The sequence below is a fragment of the Daphnia pulicaria genome, chromosome 1 (genome assembly GCF_021234035.1).
Source record: "Daphnia pulicaria isolate SC F1-1A chromosome 1, SC_F0-13Bv2, whole genome shotgun sequence".
Lineage (NCBI taxonomy): Eukaryota > Metazoa > Arthropoda > Branchiopoda > Diplostraca > Daphniidae > Daphnia > Daphnia pulicaria.
This window is the reverse complement of record NC_060913.1, coordinates 1,054,651-1,070,183: the sequence shown is the minus strand read 5'-3', so window position 1 is coordinate 1,070,183 and position 15,533 is coordinate 1,054,651. Positions and strand designations below refer to the sequence as shown.

The following is a 15,533-nucleotide window of genomic DNA, read 5'->3' as shown; positions in this document are numbered from 1 at the left end:
GGTATAAAATTCCGCGGCGTAATAACACTATTTGACACAAGAATGCCGTGAATCCACGGTGAAATATATTTTTCCTTCATATATTCTGTTATCCCATTAAGTATTTAAAAACTAACTATTTAACTGTAACAAACTAATTGGCTCCTTAACCCAGATTTTATCAAAACAAAAACTTCTTAGAAATTCGGATTGATCTTCTTTGTTCCTTGTTATGAAAAAAAGTATACTATGGGGCTCTGTTCAAAGATATATATGAGACTTATTGCTAAAGATAATTTTAAGTGAAGATCTGTGAGCTCTTTACTCGACCATTCACAAAAACCAAATTGAGTTTAAGTTTGCAGACGAAATATACAGGATTGCAAGTTATAATTTGAATTTGAAGCATATATAAAGATTGTCAAATTTTAGTTTATTGACATTCCGGGTTCAAACATCTACTTTCAATAGATTAAATTTTTCATTTAATTTCCGAAATGATATTGAAAATTTTATCAAGTTTCATTTAATTGTGGTATTCCGATACAATTAAGGGCAGCTCGACAACTGATACATAAAAATATAGATTACCAATATTTATATTTATCTTCATCGCCGATCGACGACGGCAATGATTAACCAGTTGGTTATTGGTTAACCGGTTAAACCGCTCATCAAACGTGGTTACCATTTTACGATTTTTGAAAATTTATCATTTAACCGGTTAACCACGAAATAAAATGCACACGTCTGGCATTCACGTATCGCGAGTAAAACAAAGTTTTAAAAAGTTGTTGAAAAGATTCTATACCAGATTTAAATTTTTTACCAAAGATGACATGCGAGTATAATTTTTTTTAATTTTTTTAACGTTCAGTTTTCTAGTCAAATACAACACTGCATTATTGTAAATTATACAAAAATGATGAAATAGCCCTACATTTCAAACCGTTTTTGCCGTTTTCCAATACTTCTCGAATTCCAATACAATCGATAAAATTCTTAAAAACTTTCATGTTTTAGTAATTTTTGACCTTTATTTTCTAGTGGTGAAAATAAAAGCATTTGGCTCTTCCCTAGCAAGACAGGTTTTGTAATAACGAAAAATGATTTATAATGGGTTTTAGATATTTTTACGCTGATTATTTTTAATATAGGGTTTTGGGTGTGCCAATGAGCGGGAGAGGGGTCAGTGAAAAGGGGGTTTACCTGGGCCATACCACGAGGCCCCATGTTTTCCCCTTTCCTTCCATGTCGACGGTGATATAATCTTTTCGGTGTACCTTCAAAATTCCTCTTCGGACCATAGTAAGGGATTTGATAAAATTTCATCAAGAGCAGATGAAAGATATGAAATGAAAAATTTTAAGAAAAAATACTGGATTTTTTCTATTTTTTGAAGATATGTGATCTTCTCCTGTGCTTATCCCCGTACGTGATGAGTACAAAGATGTCCACGAGGAGGGTTTCATGTCAGTAATGGATGCTTTTTATAAATTGTGAAGGGAAAAAATACCTTAGTAGTGGAATTCCGATGGGAAAATGCAAAAAATAATGCTGGCCAACATGCACACAATCACTCTGATCCCTTTACTTCCTCTTTCCTTGTCCCTTCCATGGCAATCCTATTTTTCACGATTTTTAGTCCCGATTTTCTCAGGACTTGTCATAAAATTTTTGTTTAAACTTCAAACATATTGATAACTTATAATTTGTGATTACTTGTCTAGATTCAAAACTTACTAATAAAAAGACTTAACAAAATTCAATTAAAAAAATAAAAAAAAAGGATTACCTGAATGCTCATTAAGTTTTTCCCTGATTTCAATATTTTATACAGGTTAATCCACTCAAACCACGGTTAACTAAGAAATAGAAATGTAAAACTCTGAGCAGTAGCCTAGTATAAAGGAGAGAATGTAAGTTATATTATTCTGATTATCATGTATGTATGTTAGGACTCAACTTAATCTTAGCATATATAACTATGAGCCAGTACACTATTAGTTTACTTTTGCTTTCACAGGAAATGTCTATTTTTAGGGGTATCAGGGCAGGTGTCTTTTGTTTAATTTGTGCAAGTCAACCGAAAGCAAAAGTAATAAGTTTTTATTTAAATAGTAAAGCCATTTTAACAGAAAAAAAACACCAGAAAAAAAAACTTTTTTTCAAAAGAACTGGCCCCAAAATCTTCATGGGTAAGAGAAGAACCGAAGAACTCCAACAATGCTTGTTGTCATCCATGCAACACAACATTTAGTCTGAGCAACATCGGCAGAGGTGCCTTGGTAAGCCACGAGAATAACAAAAACACAAGAACGTCATAGAGCTTCAGAGAAAAAAGCTCAAATTCTCTCAAATTCTTCTCAAAATGAAAACGCCAATTTCCAATGTGTTTTTAATTCAGCAAGAGGATACCGAAGTTCCGTCAACAACAGCTATTATTACGCTTGATGGCCAACGAAGCGAAGTTTCATCTCCTTCGCGAATCAATAAAAATGGTAATAAACTATTAACCAAAGAACGTCTTTTTCCCTTTATCATCACTGACGCGTTACTAAGGCCAAGTTACTCTGGGCTATGAAAACAGTGGTATCCCACAGGTATCCACAGTTCGTTCAACTCAGCAGATTGGTCGCCAGGGCTTCTGGCCTGTTCTCACTAGACGAGAACCTGGAAATGAGTGGGTGCATCAGCTGTTGTAAGCAGCTGACTGTAACGACTAGAAAGTCAGTAATGGACTTGTGTATATTTTGGTTCCTAATAATTGAATAGTTTAGTTTAGCGAAAGGGAAATAAATTATGAGGCGTAATACCTGGGAATAACAGGATACTCATGTACAAAGAATAGAGGGTGATAATCACTCGTACAAGATGACAACCCACCTGGTATGAGGGAAAACATAAAATTAGAAAGAGGTGTAGGTTATGACAAGAAGGGAAAGTTACCAATGACTTGAAGGAAAGAGCATGAATCACGATGCCTTACAGTTACAATGTCTCACAATCAAATCATGTCACGAAGGATTTCAACTGAAAAAATAAATGATGTTTTAGATTCAGGCACACATAACGAACAAGGAATTATTGTACCTGATATAAATGACGGAAATATCACTAAATTATCGTAACTGACCACAAGAATGGGAATAAGCAAGTCTGTCAGAGAACAGAAACTACACGCTGCTCATGCAAATCACGCTTCAGCAGACGATAAAATGGTGAGGGAACTGACAGCGAGAAGAAGAAGAAGGGAGGAGAGATGAAGAGAGACGTAAATTATAATTAAACGTTGTTAGATTGTAATAATACAGATTTCGCCGATTCATGGCCAGTATGTTCCCGGCCAGCGAAAGAAGATTGCGCCAACAAAAATTGCTTATCGGATCAACTTCGGGTTGGCCCCATTCTTTAGAGAATATCTTCAAGATGTTTTGGCTAAACCAGGCCAGAGACTTGGCCAAGTCTCTTTGTCATTTGTTTTGATGGATCGTTAAAAAAAGTTGCAAAAAATGACAAACAAACAAAAATGAGCGGACAAATTGATTTAGCTGTTTATTACTACATCAAGAACGAAGACAACGGAGAGGTGGTAACACAGTTTTTCAATCCAACTTCAAAAAGCCAGTGCCAGGAACTTGCTGTCGAAGTTCAAAGAAGGTCTGCCCAGCCTTTCTGTGGGGTAGATTTTGCAGGTGTCTATAAATGGCCCTAACGTAAATTGGGCATTTTTGCGTCGATCAAAAGACGACCTTCTTTCCATCGACCCTGAGGCGGCAGATTTACTTGAACTAGGTTGCTGTGAACTGCACGTCATTCGCGGAGCGTTTCAAACTGGACACACTAAGATAACATGGAACGTCAAACAGATGTTAAAATCTGCCTACAATGTGCTTAAAGATAGCCCAGCTCACCGGTCAGACGACACGCATTTTACCAAAATGGATCGGAAACAACTCGCTTTCTTGAGATTTTGATTTCTCAAGAAATTTGTGGAAAAGAAACCAAAAATTAAGAAAGCAAGTCAGAATTAAAAGAACTTGGAGTCCGCATTCAAAAGTGATTCCCTTCTAATCGCCAAAGTTTACTTTTTTTCATCAATGTCCAACGAAGTCAAACCCTTTTTAACAAGATTCCAAACCTCCAAACTTCTCAGTCCCTTGTTATACGAAATATGTTATTCTGTTTTGAGATATTTGTTGAAACAAATAGTAAAATTAGACATTGATGAAAAGACTACAAGTCAAATAATGGAGATTAATCTTGAAAACCAGGAAGTATTGCTTGTGGTAAAAAAATTGAGCTGGGATTCGCAACTTAACGAGAGTTGAAACAACTCGGCATGAATAAACAATCTGAGCGACTATCTGAGCTAGAAATCTTTACTTTTTTCATATTTAAGTCCGCCAGTATAGAACAAGAAGTAGATGTCTAGATGAAGGCAACACAATTGATAGCAGGAGATAGCGTAATTATTTAAAAGGTGTTTTGATCATTTGTTTGAGACAACTAGGATCGATCAAATTTCACTCCTTTTCGATTGGAATTTTTTAAATTCGCTAAGCCTGCGGCTTGGCTGCCCTCTCTCCCAAACCAAAAAACGACGAAGAAAGAGCCACAATATTTAATTTTAAAAAAGAATGTCGAATAAGTTTTTTCAAGGTGAATCTTACAGCGTGGACGACGTTGGCAAACTTCTTAAAAAAAATTGAAATTACAATATTGCGAAATTTAAAAAAATTTTCAATTTGAATTTTATTCAATACTGTCGATGTGTTTTTTTTTCCATTTTTAATCATTCATCAATTTTTAATTTTCATTCGACAGTGTTTTGATTTTTTTCCAAGCGAAATGTCGAGGGGAGAAAACACATACAGCCATAGGCTTTTTGTGTTTTTTACACAGCAACTGGGAACTAGCTACCAATTCCATAAGCGTTATGAAAACGGACATAATTTTGCTCGATACCAAAATTCCATCCGAAAGGCCCTACTTCCAGGGGGTGGGGTATACCCCCACGTAGTACAGCCGACCCTGGATAACTATATAAAAAACAAAGGCTGGAAGAAAATGGAGATACGTTTTAAAAATGGAAACGATTTCTGCTTCCTCCTACTGGTGGAAATTTTCGGATTAAGTAAGTCTTAAATTTTTTTTTTCCTTTTTTCATGTTTTTTGTAATTATTTCTTTTTTTTTCTACAGAATATAAGGTGACATCGATTGATCAAATCAAGGAAAAAGCAGTAACAGATGCCTACCTTAGGATGTACAAGCTCCTTTATCAATGTGGAAAAGTGCGAGCTTATATATTTAGCCAAAAAACACAAGTTTCAGGAGAAAACTTGAATTCCTCAAATTGCACAACAGCAGCAAAAGGTAAATTTTTCAATTAATTTCATTAAGTTTTCCATGTTTATTTTTCTTTTTTTTGTGCAAAAATTTCTCTCTGCCTTGTCTATCTCGCTTTCTACGTCTTTTTCCCCAACTAATTGTATTTATTTTCCTTCTCCCTAATACAAATTTTACACACCAGAAAAAGAGAATAGTATGAGGAGATATCAAACTTAACTTAAATAAATTTTGAACTTACATCAATGGTATTTGTATAGAAAAAATCTTGATTTTACCACAACATTTTTTAATTGGGTAAAAGAACAACAGTTATAAGTACAAAAATAAATTTATTTTCAAAAATTTTTTTAGATTAGAGTTTTCATCAGAATTTTCAACAGCAGAGATGAGTACGACATATCTTATGAAGAATGAAGAGACAGTGACTGAGGGAGCCAACGAACAGGTGAAATTATTATAGGAGGATGTGGCAGGTTCGAAGGTAATGAGGAAAGAATGAGCATGATAAGGATGAGCAAGGAAACGACAAGGTTGAGAAAAATACAAAAAGGACTTGAGGGAAGTGAAGACACACAGCATAAGGAGGACCAAACAGAAAGCAGCTGAGGAGACAAGCACATAAGGAGAGATGATTGGATCACAAAAAACGGCTGAAAAATGTAACACAGGAAATTTATAAAAAAAAGAAACAAAGTTATTTTCCCTTAAAACATTTTTTGTAGACGAAAGTTCCAAATACATTCATATATGGTCGCGACTATTTCACCGTGGAGTCCATGTCGCTCTACTGTCGAAACATGCTATTACGCGGTGGAGTTTACGGTACTCTAGCAACAAACTTAAACATAAACACAAATTCCTGAAAACGATCAAAGTAATAAACATTTCCTTTGCCAATTATTGAGATTGAGCCAACTAACAGCCATTTGCTTTGACAAACCGTAGAAAACTAGTCTTGCACTTAAATTTGTTGTGAAAGTTCTTTTAAAAAATCTATTAAATTATTTTTTTAGAAAATGTAAAAACAAAAAATGAACTAACTAAACAATTATTTATTGACTCCAATCGCCATTAACCCCACGAAAATTATAATCAGGCCTTCGTTCTTAAAATTGCTCCAAAGCAAAGAGTAAAATCAGGGAGTAATTTTTAGAATTTGAGGGAAAAAAATTTTTTGGAACAAAATGGAGGATGAAATGACTTATAAAAATGGAATCTATCGTAGATTTCCACGAATCGACGGTTTAAAAGATCTTTACCGTTCTGCCGATAATCGTGTTTTCAGTGAAAGAAGTGTTCAGATGGAAACGGGTCAGCACCGAAAGAATTTGTACTGTGCGTGGAAGGTTATCAAAATGACCAACGAGGGTCTTCCATTCGACACGGATGGCTGTGACGCCAATCCAGGCGAACACTGCCGTCACGTGGTGACGCCAGTACTTGAGGAGATTCATTTTCTATTCAGGGCACTCAGAATTGCTCTCTGCAGCCTTAAATCCCGTGACATCTATCCCAAGCTGGTGAAGTCAGAGATTGAAAACGTGATTGAAGTATTACAAAACCAGTATGCCCAACGTATCGAATTGTCACCGGGTTTTTATAAGAGCCGGGAGAACGCATGGAAGTACCTGAGGACCCACACAAGACCATGGACCACGTCGAAGAGTCTCGAGATGGAGATGGGGTATGAGGAGGGACGCCATCCGGGGTTCAGGGCTTTAGTAGAAAGCATTGCAGCCAGAGTTGCACGGGCGCGCGAGGCTGAGGAAGATGAGGATTCGGAGCAAGAAGCTCCAATCCCATCGGCCGAAGAACATCCTCATGCCAGAGCTGTTAGTGAGGCTGCAGTACAGTATGCTCTTGGTAAGGAGGAGGTGTTAGAAAAGGTGGTGGTCTTTACTCGAACCCGAACCGGGGTTACGAGGAGGACCAGAATTGTAAACCCCTAAAGATCCAAAAGGGGAGGGAAAAACTGGAGATGGCTAAGCCCGACGCCTATGGGGACTCCGATAAAAAACAAACTTCATTCTTAATGTTCTCATTTCAACTTGTCTTTTTTTTCCTAAAAATAAAAAACAAAAAAAAACGTTTACTGCGTTGATAGGGATAGTACTGTTGTTTGAGATGGAAGTGTTTTTTAACTAAACAGAATTCAAGTTTGTTATGATGCTATGATTTCCATCCACAACTTTTACAACTACCATGTACGTACTGTTGTTGTAACGCAGCTTTAGCTGCCTTACTCACTGCAATACTTGAATTAGGATCTACTGTGAACTGTTTAATAACTTCGTCACTAAATTTAAAAAAAGAAAATATTCCTGATTCAAACCAAGGCAACGATAAATTGTTGGGTGCTGCCATTGAAATTCTAGAAGTAACACAGGCAAACTTGTAGAGCTGTTGACAGGAGATGCAGAATTAAGTATGAGTTAGTGACAGTTCAGAAGCAGACGAAAAAATAGCACGTTGCCATATCGTGATATGTGCTCTGACTTTTACGTTAAAAGTCAAATTTAAAAGTCAAATACGTCAAAAGTCAACGTCAAAACGTAGTTTTTGAAAAACCTTAAGTCAAATGTCAACGTATACGTCAAAGTTCTAATTTTCTCGACTTAAGTCACGACTTAAGTCAAAAAAAATACTTAAGTCAAGAAATTACGTTCCGATCACTGGTTACTTGTTAACGAATGGTATAAAATTCCGCGGCGTAATAGCACTATTTGACACAAGAATGCCGTGAATCCACGTTGAAATATATTCTTCCTTCATATATTATGTTATTCCATTATTTATTTAAAAACTAACTATTTAACTGTAACGAACTAATTTGCTCCTTAACCCAGATTTTATCAAAACAAAAACTTCTTAGAAATTCGGATTGATCTTCTTTGTTCCTTGTTATGAAAAAAAGTATACTATGGGGCTCTGTTCAAAGATATATATGAGACTTATTGCTAAAGATAATTTTAAGTGAAGATCTGTGAGCTCTTTACTCGACCAATCACAAAAAAAAAATTGAGTTTAAGTTTGCAGACGAAATATACGGCATTGCAAGTTATAATTTGAATTTGAAGCATATATAAAGATTGTCAAATTTTAGTTTATTGACATTCCGGTTTCAAACATCTACTTTCAATAGATTAAATTTTTCATTTAATTTCCGAAATGATATTGAAAATTTTATCAAGTTTCATTTAATTGTGGTATTCCGATACAATTAAGGGCAGCTCGACAACTGATACATAAAAATAAAGATTAACAATATTTATATTTATCCTCATCGCCAATCGACGACGGCAATGGTTAACCAGTTGGTTATTGGTTAACCGGTTAAACCGCTCATCAAACGTGGTTACCATTTTACGATTTTTGAAAATTTATTATTCTTAAAAACTTTCATCACGTTTTAGTAATTTGACCTTCATTTTCTAGCGTGTAAAGATTTGTCTAGTGTTAATTCAGTAAGACGACATAATTTTCCTTACTGTCGAAAACTTTCAAAACGGTTGTTTCACCCTTCCGATCCCTATACATTAGCCAACCAAGGAAACAAAAAAAAAAAAATCCCGTCATTTCTACGACACTTAATAGCCGTAACAGTTTACAGCTATTTCTTTTACAGTTTCTGCCATAACTGTTAACACAAATTTACAGTTTAACGATCCTTACTGGATTTTACAAACAACGGGGATTACGTATGGCCGTGCAGGTAACTTATAGATACAATTAAAATGTTAAAATCACACTAACCCTTATAGCATATCAGGATGTTCCAATTACAGCTTCGACCCTCTCAGTAAAAAATGTGCTGAATGCTGTCAAGTTGGTAAAAGAATGATATGATCAGCACACAATTAGTACAAATATTACCTTCACTTTTTACCACGTCTTTATTTTACCAAATACAACCAGAATTTGTTTTCAGGGAAGAATCAGACCAGTTAGATGATAAATTCAATAAGATTGATTACCCTGATGCAACAATCAATCAGACATTTTAAACCAATCAGAATGAAATACTTAATGAAATATCAATAGCAATTAGTGAAACATAACATGGCAAATTGCCAATAACTTGTTAGAGTTTTAGAAAAGTGTCACGATCAGGTAAAAATTTATATACGCAATGTAAAATGCAATAGTCGTCACTAGACGGGGGTTTTAGCACTGACAAGGCAATTGCCCTCTGTCGAACCATGGCAAAATTGGTCTGACCCAATCACTTGAATGGCCTTATTCTTTTGCCAATCCTCAACATGTCAAGTATACCTTTTTCACTATTTTAAGTTCTAACATTTTAATCCTTTTTTTTTAACTCCTAGTTTTGAAAAAAAAATCAAAACAAGGTATTTCGAATGTTAAATGACAGTGTACACCAGTTTTTCTTTTTCTTCGCTAGATATTAAGTTGAAGTTCAAAAAAAATCTGCATGTAACTAGTATCTTAAATATTAGTGTTGCGAATGCCTTTTATTTTAATTTGATTTTTTAGATCAAGTCTCAGACTCTCAAACTAAAAAAACGATGAGGAAAATTAAGAAGAAGATGAGAAAACTGAAAAGAAAGAGGAGACTGTCAAGGATGAGGAAAGTGAAGGCACACAGCAGGAGGAGAAGGAACAGGCTGCAGAAGAAAAAACTAGCACGAAACATAAATACATACACAGCAAAAGAAAAAGGAAGCTGGAGATGGACATTTTCAAGAAGAGTTAGCTGCCAAGTGCAACACTGGTAATGTAACTGTAGAAATAAAGTAATTTCCTCTAACAAATTGGTTTTTTAGACTCCGAAGATGAATTGGACAGCGAAGATGAATCCAACAGCGAGGACGACGTTGGAAAAATAGAAAATACAAAACTGTCCCCTTTTTCAAATATTTAAAAACAAAATTCTTTACATCCCTTATGTTTTTTTTGTAAAATCTCCTCTTCCCTGTTTCCTTCTTCCATGTTTCGCTTTTGTCTATTTTTCCTTAATTTTTTAAATCTTTCTAATGTTTCACAACGGAAAAAGGGTATTGAACTTTTATCAATGTTATGGTTCCCACGTTGAGAGATGAGTTGGCAATCAGTTGGCAGATGTGCTTGGTGCGTAGGTATTGATGGTATTGTACGTAATGGTTATTGAAATGGAAGCTAGTCGCCCGATTGATGTTTTAACACAGATAATATAACTGTATGCCGTATAGGGAAACAAAGTAATTTTCCATAAATTTTTTTTTTGCATATTTTGAAGATGAATCCTACAGTGAGGACGATGTGGGCTATCCAAAAAATTTAAACTACAATATTTCTCCTCTTCTTCAAATATTTATCAATAAAATTCTTTTCATTTCCCCCCTATGTTTATGTGTCATTCGTGTAAGAAATCTCCTCTACCTTGTCTGTCTCCCTTTATACCTCTTTTCCCAAAATACTTTTGGTTTCATTCTTTCTAATACATTTCATAATAACTATCCTAATAATAACTATCCTTATTGAAAGTGTATAACTCTCTGTGGCAGACCCATAGTCGAGGGATTAGAAATTTGCAGTTTCTTTACATTTTAGTTCGCAATACTTTTTATAATTTCCTATATTGCAAAAATATCATATGTGCTTTGAAACAAAAATCGGAATACCAAACACATAAAGACAGAAAGCTACAGATCCCGCACTTCTTTGCAGAAAACTTACCGGTGAATCTGTTGGAAGTCGAGCAAAAAGAAAAATAGATTTGTATCTCAACAAGGCTTCTATATTGATTACAGGATCAATTTCAATCTCACGTCATATGACGTGGAACACAATAAAGACCTGAAGAGCATTAACAATTTTTTTTTGCATATTCTGAAAATGAATCCGACAGCGAGGACGATGTGGGCAATCCCAAAAATTTAAACTAAAAAATGTATCCCCCTCTTCTAATATTTCTAAACAAAATTCTTTGCATCCCCCCCGTATTTTTGTTTTTCGTTCGCGTAAGAAATCTCCTCTACCTTGTCTGTCTCCCTTTATATCTCTTTTCCCCAAACATTTTTTCTTTTCATTCTTTCTAATAAATCCCCTAATAACTATCCTAATAATTACTATCCTTACTGAAAGTGTATGACCATTTGTTGCAGACCCATAGTCGAGGGATGAGAGATTTACAGTTTCTTTACTTTTTAGTTCGCATTACCTTTAATATAATTTCCTGTATTGCAACAATATCATATGTGCTTTGAAACAAAAATCTGAATACCAAACACATAAAAAAACAGAAAGCTACAGATCCTGCACTTCTTTGCGGAACACTTAACGGTGAATCTGTTCGAATACGAGCAAAAATAAAAATAAGGTTATATCTCAACAAGGCTTCTGTATTGATTACAGTATCAATTTCAATCTCACGTCATATGACGTGGAACACAAAAAATACCTGAAGAGTATGAACAATTTTTTTTCTGGTATTCTGAAGATGAATTCTACAGCGAGGACGATGTGGGTAATCCCAAAAATTTAAACTAAAAAATGTATCCCCTTCTTCTAGTATTTCTAAACAAAATTCTTCGCGTCCCCCCCCCCTATGTTTGTTTTTCATTCGTGTAAGAAATCTCCTCGGCCTTGTCTGTCTCCCTTTATATCTCTTTTCCCCAAAATTTTTTTAAATTTTAATTCTTTCTAATAAATCTCATAATAACTATCCTAATAATAACTATCCTTATTGACAGTGTATGACTCTCTGATGCAGACCCATATTCGATGGATGAGAGATTTGCAGTTTCTTTATTGAGTTCGCAACACTTTTGTAACTGTTGCTTATCACTTTATGCAACTAAATGTACTCTTACTAGCAGAATATCATTTTGTACTGACAATCACATGCACATCACGTAAAAGCTTTTGCTTTTATTCCCATTAATCACGTCAACATATTCTGCAGCATATAAAAGCAAGTCTTTCCTCAGACTCCGCAGAGAGAACTCATCATCAACATCTGTACCGATATCTCTATTAGCTATGCAATACACAGATCATCTCTCACTAGTGTATACTCATTTAGACTTGAAACACGACTGTTACATATGTAAGTATTATAAATCTAAATTACTATTGGGTAATTTAAGATACGTATTTATTATCCAAAGGAAAATTTTAAAAAATTTCCGTTCTGTGGCATTTCCGGGTGTGTGTGCAGTTGTTGCTTGAATGAGCTAATCCTACGTTTTCCATTTTTTTCTGAAATATCAAGGAAATTCCTTAAACAAGTTACACAACATGCGCGTGTGGGAATTTTTCAACAAATTTTATTTCACAAGAAACGAGTTAGTCAAAATGGCGAGTGGAAAACGTAACTTTTCTTTTACAAAAGTTTGAAAAATCAAAAGACCAAATTTCAAAAAAATCCCCTTATCGGGACACTTGACTTGAACAGGTGAAACATCTGGATCTGGGGGAGAAGCTTCTTCTTCGTCCCCCGACGCGCTTAATTTGTCAATGAAATCATAATCTTCAATGGAAGTTGACTAGAAAACCGTCCATTTCCGATTCTGAATATCTAGGTAGCTTTAACTTTCTTCTTTTTTTTATGACCCGCCACTTTTTTTCCTGTTTTTTTTCTTTTACTTGGTTTTTTTTTGTTATCTTCTTCAACACCATTATCCTTTTCCTGTGTTACTTCAGATTCTTTTTCAACAGTTCCTTCGACTGCAAAATTCTCCTAATTTACTTCGCCATATTCTTCTTCGTTTATATTTTCCTTTCCACTGTAAAAAAAATCTGGTTTATAATTTTCTTTACTGTAAAACATCTCTGGGTCATTCATTACACTATTTGGTGACTAGCGTAAAATAGTTCAATTAGATCCGTCAAATAGATCCAATTCAACTTCATCATCCGATCCAATTCCGCTTGTCGTGAGACAGGTCGGAGAATAACAATGTCAAGCATTGTGCAGAACGAGACTCTCCTTCAAAACTAAGTCTTAAAACCAAGTAAATCATCTGTAGGTTCGTCTAGGCAGCTAAACTACGTAGTCAGCTAACCAACGTCAAGTCAGCTGATAATTCAACGTTAGGTTACATAAAAATAACGTCATTACTACACTAGTCACCAGCAAACTTATCACATGACAATATTTTGAGACGATTGAAGAATCCTTCTCGTAAACACATAGAGTCACCGCAATCTTTTTCCGTTCCTTAGTAGCCCTCTTCATCTCTGTATGCCTAAGCAATATTTGAGACTCTCGCTGAGCTGCTCGGTAGTGGGTTATTCAATGCTTTACGGAAACCAAACGCTGCACGTAATGCGTGGTTTTTGTCTACAGTGTACTGGTTTTTGTCAATTACTCACCGTAAGCTGCGATTTCTATTAGCTTCCTTACGAGCTCTTTAGCGTTCGGTTAACCACCTTTGAACGGTCGAATTATCTTGATTTGTTGGTGGTAGTGCTACACTACACGAAAATGGTGAACGACCTCATCATGTTCCCCGTAGAGGAACCAAACTTCGATCAAGTGAAAGGTAAACATATTAACTGTGACACATCAAATTGGGCTACATCACCTGCTCATTTACAGACTCGACCGGGCCGACGTTAGATGACGGTGACGTTTCTGACCGCACACCCATGGACACACTCTGTTTTTCATTCATGAGTAAAGGCATCTGCGCCAATGCTTTCTGTCCGTCGAAGCACTTGTGCAGGGATCTTGTGTCTTGTTTGCCGGAAATGGAATCGATTTTTTTTTCGAGATGTGTCCGAAATCACCCTACGATTCTTTCTGCGTTAAGCGGCATGCTTACTTCTACGTCTCCGCTAAATCTGCAATTCGTGACGCCCAACGACGGTGTCATCACCTTCTACACCTCCAAATTATTGATGGCCATAATACATGTGAGCAGCGTTTTAACTGCTAGAGAGCACGCTAAGGTAACATATTGCTACGTACCAATTACAATGGAAAACTTGCTTTTCCTCTGCTGTGACTAACACTATTTATTAATTGGCTCAAGTCAACATGTAGAAAAACCGGCAAGTAAAACAACTCAAACTCTCGAGGAATGCCGATCATACATAATGTAGAGTAACAAATGTAGAACAACAAGACAATGCATTTTGAAATTTCTCTCACTGTTTGACACTTCAGGTTATTTCCGTTCAATGGAAAGGATATCATGGCAAAGCTATTACCGATGTCGTCAACATCGTAATCGGTGGATCGGATCTGGTATAGGATTTTTATTAACAAATTTTATTAGTTATTTAAAATGTTGATTTTTTTAGAGCCCTTTGATGATGACTGAGGCTCTGAAAGCTTACTCAGTCGGACCCCACGTCCGCTTTGTTTCCAACGTCGATGGAACTCAAATATTCAACAGAATGGTTTTTTTTTTCATCTTTGTGATTTAAATTTTTAAAGTAACTTACTGGCTAGTTGCTCCTTGTCAAGATCATCCTGCGGTAGCGGAAATAAGAAAAATGTATTTACAAATCCATGTCAAAGTGAATAAAAAGATCTTTTGCACAGCTTCACAATTCGTTACCATGGCAAAAAATCAGTTTAAAGGTATGATTGACACAGACGTGTGAAGAGAAAGTCTGAAGAGTTCGAACTTGATCTTGTTAAAAAAGTCCTTCTCTTAAAACGAAAATTAATTCCATTTTCAAAGTCCAAAATTTATGAATGAAAAGCCAAAGGTTTCACACGCTCATATATATTTAGAAAATGAAAATTAAAAAAATCGACCACAATAAAATTTTTAAATTTGGTAACGTTTCACTCTACCTCTCGCCTTTGACTCTATTTTGGCAACGAAGACGTTTCGTTCGCCATTTTTAGTTTTTCATGTGATCTCTCATTGCTCGTACAGCAGTTTTTTTTCGCAACGTCTGTAATTGCTCACCTCGCAGCAGTTTTTCATACTGAATTTTCTCATCATTGCTTGGTAATCAAAGCAAGGGTTTCACGTTTTACGTTTCACTCTACCTCTCGCCTTTGACTCTATTTTGGCAACGAAGACGTTTCGTTCGCAATTTTTAGTTTTTCATGTGATCTCTCATTGCTCGTATAGCAGTTTTTTTTCGCAACGTCTGTAATTGCTCACCTCGCAGCAGTTAAGTTTACGTGATTTGTCAATCGAATCGATGATTATTCGAATCAACCTTGTAGCAAAAATTTTGGCATTGGTACCTCCATGGACCCGAATTTACCGAGTACAAAGAGATATTCCTAAGC

At 35.6% G+C, this 15,533-nt stretch overlaps 1 long non-coding RNA gene across 1 annotated transcript; it reads right to left on the bottom strand.

Annotated features, from left to right (window-relative positions):
- Positions 1–2,110: 2,110 nt before the first annotated feature.
- On the bottom strand, positions 2,111–3,183 carry LOC124338230. The gene is made up of 4 exons (XR_006917699.1): positions 3,073–3,183; positions 2,929–3,012; positions 2,796–2,865; positions 2,111–2,739 (listed from the first exon to the last, which is right to left on the bottom strand). It is a non-coding gene; the product is annotated as an uncharacterized LOC124338230 (long non-coding RNA).
- Between the last annotated feature and the right edge of the window lie 12,350 nt (positions 3,184–15,533).